Source organism: Vicugna pacos, chromosome 1 (genome assembly GCF_048564905.1).
Source record: "Vicugna pacos chromosome 1, VicPac4, whole genome shotgun sequence".
NCBI classification, from domain to species: Eukaryota; Metazoa; Chordata; class Mammalia; order Artiodactyla; family Camelidae; genus Vicugna; species Vicugna pacos.
Window position 1 is genome coordinate 119,854,215 of NC_132987.1, and position 14,305 is coordinate 119,868,519.

Sequence of the window (14,305 nt, forward strand, 5' to 3'; positions counted from 1 at the left end):
TCTATTATCCTGTTTTAGGAATAAGAAAACAGAGGTAAACGTAAGTTAAGAAATTTACTCAAGGTCACACAGCTAATAGGTGTCAAATTGTGATAAGGATGCAATTAAAACAGAGAGGAGAGGGGAGCAGGGCAGAGGTCTGAGGAGTCGGGCCTGCAGGCCAGGGGGCCTTCCCCGGTGCCCGCACCTGCAGAGGCACAGCCCACTGATGGCTGCCAGGCTGGTCCCCTCACCCCAAGGCAATCAGTTCCAGGGCTTCTGGAGTTACCATCACTTCTGTAAAGCAGGTACTTGTTCATGGCAACAAGCGAATGAGCTAATCGGACGATGGCATGGCTTTTATGTCTTATCTGGTGCTGTTTATCCCTCATTGACTCCAGAAAATATGCTTGAATGCCTCTGTCTTCCTTCTATTCATTTATTAAATGGAGAGGAAAGGGAGAGTCCTGCTACTAGCCAGGTGCTAAGGACAAAGCAATCGTTACCTAATTCCATTCTCTCAGCAGCTCCAAGAAGTAAGTCTCATTACTTCTATTTTACGTATGAGGAAACCAGGACTAAGAGAAATTCAATCATGGTCCCAACGTCACACAGAAAATGAACAAGGAGAAATGTGGACCTTGGTTTATTTACTGAAAGTTCCATGTTGTTGTGTTTTTTATTTTCTTTCTAAACCCTACTTACACATCAAGGCTGATGGTACTCGCTCCTTCCATGAAATCTATCAAACAATGAGCTCTCCCTGCTCAGAGTCTGTTTCACTCTTGTCATGAACAGCCTATCACTTGGAGACTTTCCAACCACCCAGCTGTGACCATGCAACTTCAAGGTCTCAAAACTTCTTACTCTACTTCTACTTTTCCCAAGCTACTTCTCAGGCCAAAACCTTTAAAGCCTCTAAGAGGAAGACACTTCCCAATTCGAGTTAAAGGTTTAAATAACAACCCATATTCTCTAACACTGTTGCTATTTTCATGCGGCTTTTGTTTTCTCAACTATATCTTTGCATTTTTTTCCCATGAATAAAAGGACAGATTATGTCCCAAAGGTAGTAAATCTACAGTTTGCAATATGGAATGCACTTTATTCTAAAAGACAATAATAGATGATAAGATCTTTCATTTTACCTAAAGATCTATATTCAGCTTTTTCAGAATGTGATCTAGCTAAAGTGGTGGTAAAATTCGACTACTTGACCATTCAAATTAAAACTTACAATTCTGAGAGCAGCTGCCTGATCTCTACTTATCAGAGAAAAGAGGCTGTCACCCACAGCGGGCACTAGTCCCCCAGGGAGAAAGACCCCTGGCCCAATCATTATGTACTAAAGGCAGAGGGGAAACAGATGAGATGGGAAGATATTCCACAACTGGAGCAACTCCCTACTCCAACAGCCAGCACAGACCTTGGCCAGCTGCTCTTGGATGTCTGTCCTCAAGACTCTTCACACATTCCCCTTGCACAACTGGCCATTAGATCCTGCGCAGTATCTTCTGATTTTGCCCATCCTTGCCATCCCTACTAGGACCACCTCAGCTCCGATCACCACCACTTCTCATGTGGACTAAAAAGACATCCCTTCAGGCTTTTGTGCTTCTGGTCTCATTTTATTCCAACGCATGATGTGTCCTGCGATGGACCATATGATTTTTCTGCTTTAGATCACTTCATTCTTCATTTCTTTCCTAGGACAGAAAACCTTCAAGATGTGGACCAGAGTTAGCTCTGAAATCTCATCCTTCCTCATTTTGCTCCCTAGCCACACCATTCCATCAGACACAGTGAAATAAACGTATCTACTCCGTCAAGCCTTCCTACCATTGCAGGTAATAGATCTTCTTCCAGGAATGTGTTATCTTCCTTTTTCTCTTCTTAACTATTTGCTATATTTTCCAGTCCTTCAGGATCCTTCCCTCCCTTCCTGAATCTGCCTCACTCCCACTGGAGCAGGAGTTCTCAACGGGAGGAAATGAGCTTTTCTCATCTCAGCAACCACCCCGAGGACCGCCAGTTAGGAGCATGTGCTAAATACTTTGTTGCTTCATGACAGAACAAGGGAAAGATGAAGTAATGAAGGACAGAACAAATGCAGTGTTTTGGGAGTGGGGTTAAAGATTATATTTGTATCGACCCATTGATGCTTTGAAGAGGTAAAGCTTAGTAATTTTTTTTTCTTTTGCAGGCAAGTAAAACACAAGAAAACATCAAACTCATGGGATTGGGAAGTTTCTGAAAAAAACAAGCAAAATAAAATGCTACAGGTAAGGACTTTAAAATAGAGAACACTTCATTAGAGACTTAAGACTGTCTTGTAACCTTTATTTAATTAATTCATTTTAGCCATTGCCATGCCAACTGTAATTAGACGTAGGCTCAAAGAAAGTTACCTTGACTTTATTAAGGTGAATTTAAAGGTGATTGATTTTCTGAAATCAGAATGATGATCCATTATGGTATTTTTACAACATGAGCTCAAGAATTGGGCCAGGTTTAAATTTTACTCCGATGAATCATAAACCCATCTCCACTGCAGCATGGATTAAGGGAAGCTGTATACCTCATGTGCCTTATTTATGTTATTACATAGAATTAACAAATAGATACATTTACCTAAAGTCATGCTGAAACTAGAATATTTTCCATATGTGCTATAAAATGCGATACAGCCTGTGAGGGAAGAGTGCAAATAAGAGCCTTTAATTTTAAGTCACTGAGCATTAATGCCAGAAGTGAAGCTCCTATTTACTGAGATCAGCCACTAACCTATGACACCTACACCTTTCATACAATTCCTTTCAAAACATAGTTTAGCTTTGGTAAATGATGTCTCCTCTGCTGGTAGGAAAGTTAGTATTTTGCAAAGCAAATTATTTCATTATTTCATTTTTGAAGGCTTTTGAACATTAGAAAATTTATATTTAAAAATTTTAAAAACTAGAGGGGGAAGCAAGATGCTGGAGTAGAAGGAAGCTTGTAGCTCACTCTCCCCCACAAATACACCAAAACTCACATCTACAGACCTACTCAGCCAACCAGAGCACCTGCTGAACTCCAACAGAACATCACCCTCTTTGAAAGACAAAGATGCCAAAAATCTGGTAGGAGAAAAGGAAAAAAGAAAGAAGAAAAAGCAAAGCAGTGTGACACTGATCCCATGGGGAGGGAGCAGTAAAGGAGGACTGGCGCTTGCTCGCTGGGTCTCCCCTCTCTGACGGAGAGGCCAGCGCGGCGGAGGGGGAGCCTCCGAGGCTCAGATCAGTCTCGAGCACCCCTTGAACGACTGAACTAAGTTGAACGGCACAAAGGGTCCCCATGACACCCAGCCCGAGATGCGAGCCAGCAGCTGGGGCCAGGACAGGCTGCCCGAGCTGGGCGGAGGTTGGGGCAGCTGCACTGAGGCAGCCCCAGGGGACTGCAGGGTGCTGCGCGCCGTGGCTGGGAGGGGATACCGAGCAAAACAACCTCAGTTCCCTATAAATTGTGAAAAAAGCAAAGCAACACGGCTGGTGTGCCCTGGGGGAAGGGGCGCTGTAGCCTTTGTCTCCTCAGACCTGCACCGCCATTACTGGTGCTTCTAGCGAGAAGAGAGACGGGGCACAGCCAGAGCTGCCATCTCCTCCTGTGTGCACGCCTGGGCAGGGGCAGGGCCGAGACCTGAATCCGCACCCAGGGGCTCTGCAACCTTCTAGGCAAGACTGAGACTTGTTTACAGCCCGAGGCAGATAGGATCTTTCTGCTCTGGCATGTCAGAGAACTCGCGCTGCCAAGACAAACAAGGAGCTGAGATTTGGCACAGAGCAGGGGTGGAGCTGTTCCTCGGTCTTCCCCGAGCCCACCTTTGGAGCACTGACACAAGGCAGGGCGGGAAGCTGCACAGAGCAGCAGAGCAACAGGCGCCGGGAGAGGGCGGGCGGCCACCCGCCTTCCTGGCAGGAAGGCAGCACCTGATCCTGGTGCTGGGAGGGGGCACAATCTGCCCACCTGCCTCGCCAGAGCACAGCATCTGACTGTGGCATCTGGAGGCGGAGTGACCCATCCGCCCACCGGGTAAGAGCTCAGTAGCTGACCCATTGCTGGGAGGGGGCATGATCTGTTAACCGACAGCCACTGAGAGCAGCACATACGAGGGCGCCAACAAAGGGCCTCTGGAAACAGCAAGCTAAGTTCGTGACACAGGGCAAAGACACAAAGATCTCTTGATAAAATCATTAAGAGCACACCGTCTCCAGGAGAACTAGATAACTGATACTCCTTAAGCCACAGTGCCAGAGAGATATGAGCAATATGAAGAAGCAGAGGAACCACTCCCAATTAAAAGAGCAAGAGAAATCCCCTGAAAGCATGATCAAGAAAATAGACATTGATGGCCTACTAGATCAAGATTTCAAAAAAGAAGTGATAAAAGTACTGAAGGAACTAAAAGAAACAGTATTTAGAGATATAAAATATGTCAAAATGAAGTCGAAGCTATAAAGAAGAGCCAAGTAGAATGAGTAAACTCATTTGCTGAGATGAGAGCTGACCTAACGGCTGTACAAAGGAGGCAGGATAATGCAGAGGAAGGAATAAATGACCTAGAAGACAGGACAACAGAAAGCACCCAATCAGAACAGCTGAGGGAAAAACAAATAAAAAACAATGAAAATGATATAAGGGACCTATGGGATAATATAAAGTGTGCCAATCTATGCATAACAGGGGTTCCAGAAGGGGAAGAAAGAACAAAGGTGATTGAAAAGGTATTGGAAGAAATCATGACTGAAAACTTCCCAAACCTAAAGAAGGAATCAGATATCCAAGTACAGGAGGCTCAGAGGGTCCCAAACAGGAAGAACCCAGACAGACCCACCCCAAGACATATCATAATCAAGATGGCCAGAGTCAAGGATAAAGAAATGATCCTAAAGGCAGCAAGAGAAAAACAAAGAGTGAGTTACAAGGGAACCCCCATAAGGCTCTCAGCTGATTTCTCTATACAAACACTACAGGCCAGAAAGGAGTGGCAAGATACATTCAAAGTCCTGAATGAAAAAATGATGCAGCCTAGGATACTCTATCCAGCAAAGCTATCCTTTAGAATAGAAGGAGAGATAAAGAACTTCACAGACAAGCAAAAACTAAAAGAGTTTAACAACACTAAACCCATGCTAAAAAATACTGACAGGTCTACTCTAAATAGAAAAGCAGCAGGATGCTACAAAAATGAAAAACTCATAACTGGAAAGGTGATAACTACCATGAATTCCAAATAGAATAAACACAAAATTGTAAAAGAAGACATCTAAATCATTAAGAGTGGGAGAGGGAAGCAAGGAAAGCCACTGTGGAAAACAGTATGGAGATTCCTCAAAAGACTAAGAATAGACTTATCATGTGACCCAGGAATCCCACTCCTGGGCATTAATCCAGAAGGAACTCTACTTCAAAATGACACCTGCACCCCAATGTTCATAGCAGCACTATTTACAATAGCCAAGACATGGAAACAGCCTAAATGTCCATCAGCAGATGACCGGATGAAGAAGAAGTGCTATATTTATACAATGGAATACTATTCAGCCACAAAAACCAACAATGTAACACCATTTGCAGCAACATGGATGTTCCTGGAGAATGTCATTCTAAGTGATGTAAGCCAGAAAGAGAAAGAAAAATTCCATATGAGATCGCTTTATATGAGGAATCTGAAAAAACAAAGCAAAACATAAATATAAAACAGAAACAAACTCATAGACATAGGATACAAACTTGTGGTTGCCAAGGGGGCAGAAGATGGGGAGGGACAGACTGGGATTTTAAAATGCAGAATAAACAAACAAGATTATACTGTATAGCACAGGGAAATATATACAAGATCTTGTGGTAGCTCATAGAGGAAAAAAATGTGACAATGAATATATATATGTTCATGTATAACTGAAAAATTGTGCTCTACACTAGAATTTGACACAACATTGTAAAATGACTATTACTCAATAAATGTAAAAAAATTTTTTGTAATTTTTAAATTTTAAAAACTGAGATGCAATTTATATATAGTAATATGCACAGGCTTTAAGTGTACAGTTTGATGGGTTTTGCACAAATCTTATTAAGGTTTAGACTATTTCTATACTCCCAAAAAGTTTCCTCATGTCCACTCCTTTTTTTTTTAACATTTTTTATTGATTTATAATCACTTTACAATGTTGTGTCAAATTCCAGTGTTCAGCACAATTTTTCAGTCATTCATGGACACATACACACTCACTGTCACATTTTTTTCTCTGTGAGTTATCATAACATTTTGTGTATATTTCCCTGTGCTATACAGTATAATCTTGTTTATCTATTCTACAATTTTGAAATCCCAGTCTATCCCTTCCCACCCTCCACCCCCCTGGCAACCACAAGTCTGTATTCTCTGTCTATGAGTCTATTTCTGTCCTGTATTTACTCTTTGTTTTTGTTTGTTTGTTTGTTTGTTTTTGTTTTTTAGATTCCACATATGAGCGATCTCATATGGTATTTTTCTTTCTCTTTCTGGCTTACTTCACTTAGAATGACATTCTCCAGGAGCATCCATGTTGCTGCAAATGGCATTATGTTGTCGGTTTTTATGGCTGAGTAGTATTCCATTGTATAAATATACCACCTCTTCTTTATCCAGTCACCTGTTGATGGACATTTAGGCTGTTTCCATGTTTTGGCTGTTGTAAATAGTGCTGCTATGAACATTGGGGTGCAGGTGTCATCCTGAAGTAGGGTTCCTTCTGGATACAAGCCCAGGAGTGGGATTCCTGGGTCATATGGTAAGTCTATTCCTAGTCTTTTGAGGAAGCTCCACACTGTTTTCCATAGTGGCTGCACCAAACTGCATTCCCACCAGCAGTGTAGGAGGGTTCCCCTTTCTCCACAGCCTCTCCAGCATTTGTCATTTGTGGATTTTTTGAATGATGGCCATTCTGACTGGTGTGAGGTGACATATTTCACAGAACTAGAACAAATCATAAGAAAATTTATATGGAACCATCAAAGACCTAGAACTGCCAAAGCATTACTGAAGAGAAACAAAGAGGCTGGAGGAATAGACAATACTATAGAGCTACAGTCATCAAGACAGCATGGTATTGGTACAAAAACAGACATATAGAACAATGGAACAGAACAGAGATCCCAGAAATGAACCCTCAAGCTTTTGGTCAACTAATCTTTGACAAAGAAGGCAAGAATATACAATGGAATAAAGACAGTCTCTTCAGCAAATGGTGTTGGGAAAACTGGACAGCAGCATGTAAAACAATGAAGCTAGAACACTCCCTTACACCATATACAAAAATCAACTCAAAATGAATCAAAGACTTGAACATAAGACAAGATACAATAAACCTCCTAGAGGAAAACATAGGCAAAACATTATCTGACGTACAGTCCACTCCTTATCAATTACCCATCTCCCTTTGCAGTAGCAACTACTCTTCAGATTTGTACCTTCATTAAATAGTTTCCTATTTTATTCTTACAAAGAGAATCTTAGAATATGTTACTCTTTTTGCTCTGGCTTCTTTTATTCAGCATTCATGAATGTTCTGGGTATATCAGCAGTCTGTTCTATTTACATTTAAAGTAATTCTTGATAGGTAAAAATTTACCCTTGCCATTATCAAAATGTTTTTTGTTTGTTTGGTTCTCTTGTCTCTCTTTTCCTCTCTGTCTTCCTTTTTTCTGTTTTTTTTTGTCTGTATTGATACACTTCAATTCCTTTCTTTTTTTCCTTTGTGCATTGGTAAATTTCATAACATTTTTCTGTACATATCTATGCCCTCAGCAAATGTAATTACATTTATGCCTACCATTAAAAATGTTATCCCTTATTTTTTTTCTTGCCAAGTGCAAAGGCTATGACCTTGAGAACAATGCTGAATAGAAATGTTGAGAGCAGACATGCTTATCTTGCTCATCATAAACATGAGGATAAAAAGTATAAGACACTATGGTTCTTCATAGGTATCTTTTATTATATTGAGACTGTTAACCTTCTATTACTTGCTTGAGAGTTTGTTTTTTCTTTTTTAATCAGGGATAGATGTTGAATTCTGGAAAATTCTTTTCATCTATTTTATTCATATTTGTGACTTTTCTACTTTATTGTGTTAGCATGGTGATTTCTACTGATTAATTTTTAAATATTACACCAAACTGGCAATCTGATGATAAAGCCCACTTTCTCACTATATGCTATCCTCTGATTATAGTGCTAATTTAATGTGCTAGTATGTTAAAGTTTTTGCATCTATATTTATGAGAAACATGTATAAATTTTTCTGTGTAATGTCTTTGCAACTTTTTATATTAGAGTTATGTTGTATCATAAACCAATTTGGGAACTCTTCCTTATCCTTTATCTGAAGGAATTTGTAGATGAGTGTTATTATTTCTTCTTAAATGTCTGTTAGGATTTATCAATGAAGCTATCTTGACTTTTAGTTTTCTTATGACAGATGTAGGGCTATTCTGATTTTCTCTTTTATCTCATGTCCATTTTGATGAGTTGTATCATTCAAATCATTGACCGTTTGATCAAATTATGAAATATATTGGCATAAAATTCTCCAAAGTATTTCTTTATTATCCTTTTAATTAATGTATGCAGAAACTATAGTAATGTTTGTCTTTGTATTAGTTTTCTATGGATGCTGCAATAAATTAAAATAAAATTCACAAAATTATTGTCTTACTGTTTGGGTGATCAGACATCTACATACGTATTCTGCAGTTGTTGGATATAACATTCTATAAACATCAATTAAGTTACATTGGTTGACAATGTTCCTTAAATCTTTCGCATTCTTACTGATTTTCTGTCTCCTTGCTCTACCAAATACTGAGAAAGGACTGTTTAAAATCCAACTGTTACTGATGATTACCAGAATTTGTATCATGTGTTTGGACTTCTGCTATTAGGTGCATCCATATTTAGGTTTTTATGTCTTTTTGATGAACTTACCATTTTATTATTATAACAAATCCTTATTTGATTTTAGTAATATTCCTTGTTAAAGATTTATTTCATCTAATACTAACACATCCAATCAAGATTCTTTGATTGGTGTTTTGTATCATTTTACTTGAAATTTTTTATATCTTTATATTTGAAGTATAGCAGCAGATACTTGAATCTTGCTTTTAGATCGTCAGTCTTTGCTTTTTAATTGGTATATTTAGTTCATTTATACTTAATGCAGGTATTGATATGGTTGTGTTTACTTTTTCCATCTACTTATTTCTTTTACATTTTTTTCCAACTCTTGTTACCTGTTCTCTTCTTTCCTATAGTCTATTTAATTGAGCAATTTTAATGTTCTTTTATCTGTTCTGTATAATAGCTATGCCTATTTGTTTCATTTTTGATCAGTGCTCAAGAATTTACATTGTACATACTTAATTAACAAAATCTATGTTCAAATAATATTATACCACGTTATGTATAATGTAGGAAGAATTTTAGAATAGTAAAATTCCGTTTTCTTTCTTCCTGTACCTTCTGTTATTATTATTTGTATATTTTATTTCATGTTATAAATCACACAATAAATTATTACTATTTAAACATCTAAATATTTTCAAAGGAAATAAAATGTCTTTTATCTTAGCCATAAATTTATCACATCTAGAGATCTTCATTCTTCTTGAATATCAAAGTTTCTGTCTGGAATTGTTTTCTTTTAGTGCAAGAAAATTCTTCAATATTTATTGCATTGAACTTTCATTAGTAATTAATTCTCTCAACCTTTGCTTGTCCCAAAATGCCTTATTTATCGTTTATTTTTGAAGAATTTTTTCCTGATTATAGAATCCTAGGTTGGCAGTTTGTTTCCTCTGCCATCTCCTCCTTTTAGCCCTTTAAAAATACTGTTCCATTCTCTTCTGGCTTGAATTGTTTTGGACGCCTAGTCTGAAGTTTTCTTCCCTGGTTCCCTTGTATGTAATGAGTCTAATTTCTCTGGCTGCTTTTACTATTTTATTATTAGTTTTTAACAATTTGATTATGATGTGCTATGGCATGGTTTTCTTCATGCTTTTTTCCCTTGGGTTTCATTAATCATTTAGATCTGTAGATTTATATTTTTCATCACATTCGAAAGTTTTCAAGTCATTATTACTTAGATATGTTTTTTCCTGCCTTTTTTCTGAGACTCTAACTATATTTATATCAGACTCTGGACATTTCTCCAAGTTCACTGAGGCATTGCTTACCATTTTCAGTCTGCAAAAAAAAAAAAAGTATATATTTCTCTTGCCCTCTTTTCAAGTTCAGGTATCCTTTGTTCTGTAGTGTCCAATATCTAACTAAATATATCCAGCTAATTTTTCATTTCAGATTGTGTCTTTTTCAGATCTATAGTTTCCTTCTGGTTCTTTTGAAAAAAAGTGTTTTACACTTCTCTCCTTGCATTCCCTATGTATTCATTCATTGCACACATCTTTTCATTTGAATTTCTGAAAATGTTTATGAAAGCTACTTTAAAGCCTTGCCTGCTAATTCCAACATCTGTGTCTCCATTAATCAGTTTCTTTTATTTTTTTCCTTTTATTTATGGCTCACATTTTCCTGTTTTTTCTCATACCCAGTAATTATGTGCAAAGCATTGTGTATATGCTATGAAATTGAGAGTCTGTGTTTTGTTGTCTTCTGTTTAAGAGTGTTGAATATTCTTCTTGCAGAAAATTAATTTACTGGTGAAGAAGTTTTATTCTGTCAAGGTGACCTTTGGGTTTTTTATTAGGGCTGATCTAGAGTAGCTCTTATTCCAGGACTAGAGCTTGACCTTCTTCTATAGTGTGACCTCTGCAAAATTTCAACTGAATTCTCCATGTGTTCTCTACTCTGGCTAGTCAGAACTCCAACATTTCTCAGAACTGTGCAATTTCTGGAGTCTTTATTCATCTCACATACTCTTGGCAGTTGTTCTCTGCTAGATTTCATAGCATCTCATCCTATGTACATGAAGTGTAGTATTCAGCTAAAGACTCAAAGGGAGCCTTATACAGATTTTTTTTTTAGAAATATTTCTTTGAACAGTTCCCTACTCTCTAGCACTCTGCCCTTCAATATCCAGGGCCTCAAAAGTTCTTTCTATCTTTGGTTTCTTCACCAAAAATGTCACTATTATCCATTTGGGCTCTGCATCCCTGTACTGTGGTTTGGAAAGTGCACCAGGAAGAAATCTGGGGTGAATTTGGAGCTTAACTCATACACACCTTACCTCTCAAAGATCACAGCTCCCTGTTTCACTGCCTGAAATGGTTACTTTATAAATTTTTGTCCAGTTTTATAATCATTTATGGTAGGAGAATAAATCCATTGTATGTTACTCTCTGATGACCCCATTCAATAAATGTTAAATTTGTCTTTTAAGTTACTTGACCCAAATCTGTCTCCCTGAAATTTCCTGCCATTTCTGTTGGTTCTAACTTCTGGAGACCTAACATGGTTATTACTATACTAAACTAGTGTAGTGGACTTAATCCACTGGTGCAAAGAACCCAATTCACTAACTCAAGGACTCGGGTCCTGTAATTCTCTCTGTATCCTGCTACATTTTTTCCCTGTCTATTGGCTCATTCCCATCAGTATGTAAGCTTCCTTTGTCTCATGTCCATCTCCAATTTCCTGTCCATTTTTTTCCCTCCTGTCATTGCAACATTCCCGAAAATGTAAAAATAGTCATATTTTATTCAGTTTCCACACATTCATTTACCTCCCTTTCTTTCCTCAAGCCCACTAATCAGGCATTCACTGCAGCCACGCCACTCTGCAAGTTCACAAACAATATCCTTCTTCCTAAAACTCTGACCAATTCTTGATTTTCCTCTTTTTCTACTTTCAGTGGGACTTGATATACTTTATTACCTATCTTCCTTGCTATATTTCCTGTTTTGCTTTCAGGGGCCCAGAGTCCACTGGATTTTTTCTTACTTCACTGGCTTCTCCTTCTCCCCGTTTCCTCTGCTGACTCCTCCTCTTATTCTGGAATCTTAAATTTTGAAATGCCTTAGGTCTAGACCCTCTTGTTTCTCCCATATCATTGTTTCCCTTGGGACAACTGCTACTTTTTGCATCTTCTCCACTTGCACTGAAGACACTTTCACATTTACCTTATTAGGCAAAATATGTGCTTCAGTTAAGGATTCCTCTTTCTCTCACTTGCTACATTCACCTTATACACTTTTTGTTTGCTTTGCCTCCAAAACAGTATTTTATATTCAACTGTTTCTCATTACCTTGACCATGACCACCCTCATTCAAGGCACTATTTATCTTGCCTCAATTTCTGAAATAGTCTCTTACTCACTATCCTTGCTTTCTGGACTAGTCCATTATATACACAGCTGTTAGTGTGATAATTAAAAACATAAATCAGGCCTCATTAAAGGTACAAATGGCCTCTCTTTGCTTTTAGAAAAAAAATCCAGACTTCTAAAATAGCTTCATATTCAAATTATGCAGGGTGCTTAGACTTAAACTTGGCTGCATATTAGATTCAACTTGGGGAAATTCCTGGTACCTGGGTCTCACCTCTAAAGATGTTTATTTAATTGAACTTCAACCTGGACATCAAGAATTTTTTAAAGCTCCCCACATAATTTTAATGTGTGAGAAAACTTGAGAACCACTAACAGATAAGTTTTGAATTGAAAAAAAAAAATGTTCCAGAGATCTGGGAGATAGATCTATACTCAAAGATTAGGATTTAACTTGGCCTAGTTAGGACCAGAAAATAGTCATCAATGTTTTCATAAATCTCTCAGGAGATTTTATGGTGAAGTCTAGATCAAGAACCGCTGCCCCACATCATCTTGTTCTTGATTCCTTATCTAGTCGCTGACCTGCTTGTGAAGCACATTTTCTTTCTTGGGACTATATTAGCTACCTAATGATTTAACGTTCATTTCATAGAAGCTTACTTAACAGATTTGAAGAACAACCACATGGACACAAACTGCATCATCCTGAATGGCCAGGCTCAATTTCAATTCATCTGACCTTTCTCTCAGTCAAAAAAGCCTGGTTGCCTTTCCTGCCAAAGTAAGAGATTCAAAGAATATCCAAGGACATTTTTATCTAGTATTTCTGTTCTCTGACCTGGATCCTGTAGGGAGATTATGTAGGGAACAGGCTGATGCACTCCCTGCTTTGCCCTTCACAGATGATAGTCAGAGTCAATTCTTAAGAGAAGACCCTTGGGAAGCAGTACCAAATTGGCTCACATTTTTATTTATCTTCAAAAATTGGGAAAAAATTCATGCATCCCAATTATCATCAGCATAGAGCCATTTCTACCTTTAGTTTGTGTCTAACTTTCTTACTTATTCACTCAGGGAAAATCTCTCCCACAAATACAAAGTTGGTGCCTTCATGTAAATTCTAAACATGCTTTGCTTTCTTTTGTTGGCAAATAGACAAAATGGGGATTCCTTTTCAGCCAGAAAGGGAGGAGAGGGGTCATGGAGACAAGGTGGAAGGAGTGAGGAAGGGCATGGGAATCTACTGCTCAAGAAAGAGTCTGCACAGATAAATGGACTATCCTGAAAGTCTTGAAAATCATTCCCTCCTGACAATTACAATATTTGAGAACTTTAAAAGGCAAATAATCAACATTAATATAAACTTTTAATTTCACCCAGTTACTTTCGCAATGTGGATGAATATTGTGCTGGAGGATGAAGGCACACAGTTCTTGGAGAATCATAAAATCACAGAATATCCATGCTCAACGCTCAACGGACTTTGTAGAACACTAGTTGCTCATGTTGCAAATGGTAAGTGTGAACCTTAGCGGGCGTCTGGCGACCTGGACTGGGATTTGCAGTAAGACGGCTGCTTACATTTTAGGTGCGCTGTGAGCAAGCCCTGATAAAGTCTCTGCAAGTTAAACTACCTTATCTTAATTTTTTCATAAATATTACCACACTTTGCTTAATTTAATAAGTATTATTTATTAAATATCCTCCCAAAATGATGAGAGATTTAATGCTTGACAGAAGAGAGGAAGTAAGAAAACCATATTTCTAAAACTGAAACAAAAAATATAAAAAGTTACTATTTTTTGACATTAGAAAATGTGATATATGGCTTTGAGAAATATTTTTAGAAGTCATCAATCTAAATAATAATATAAAAAGTGCTATCTAAGATAAATACAACACAGCAACGGCTCATGGACTTTGGTCCTCAAAAAACATTGAGTTAATGTAGGGAAGCTCTATTTCATGAAATAAATCCGATGACCCCCACATCTCCATTCACACACTTCTTCTCTAA

General features: G+C 38.0%; 1 protein-coding gene across 1 annotated transcript in view; it reads right to left on the reverse strand.

Annotated features, from left to right (window-relative positions):
• DSCAM (DS cell adhesion molecule) overlaps positions 1 to 14,305 on the reverse strand; it is a 667,301-nt gene that overhangs the window by 206,057 nt on the left and 446,939 nt on the right. The gene's annotated exons all lie outside the window — the stretch shown is intronic.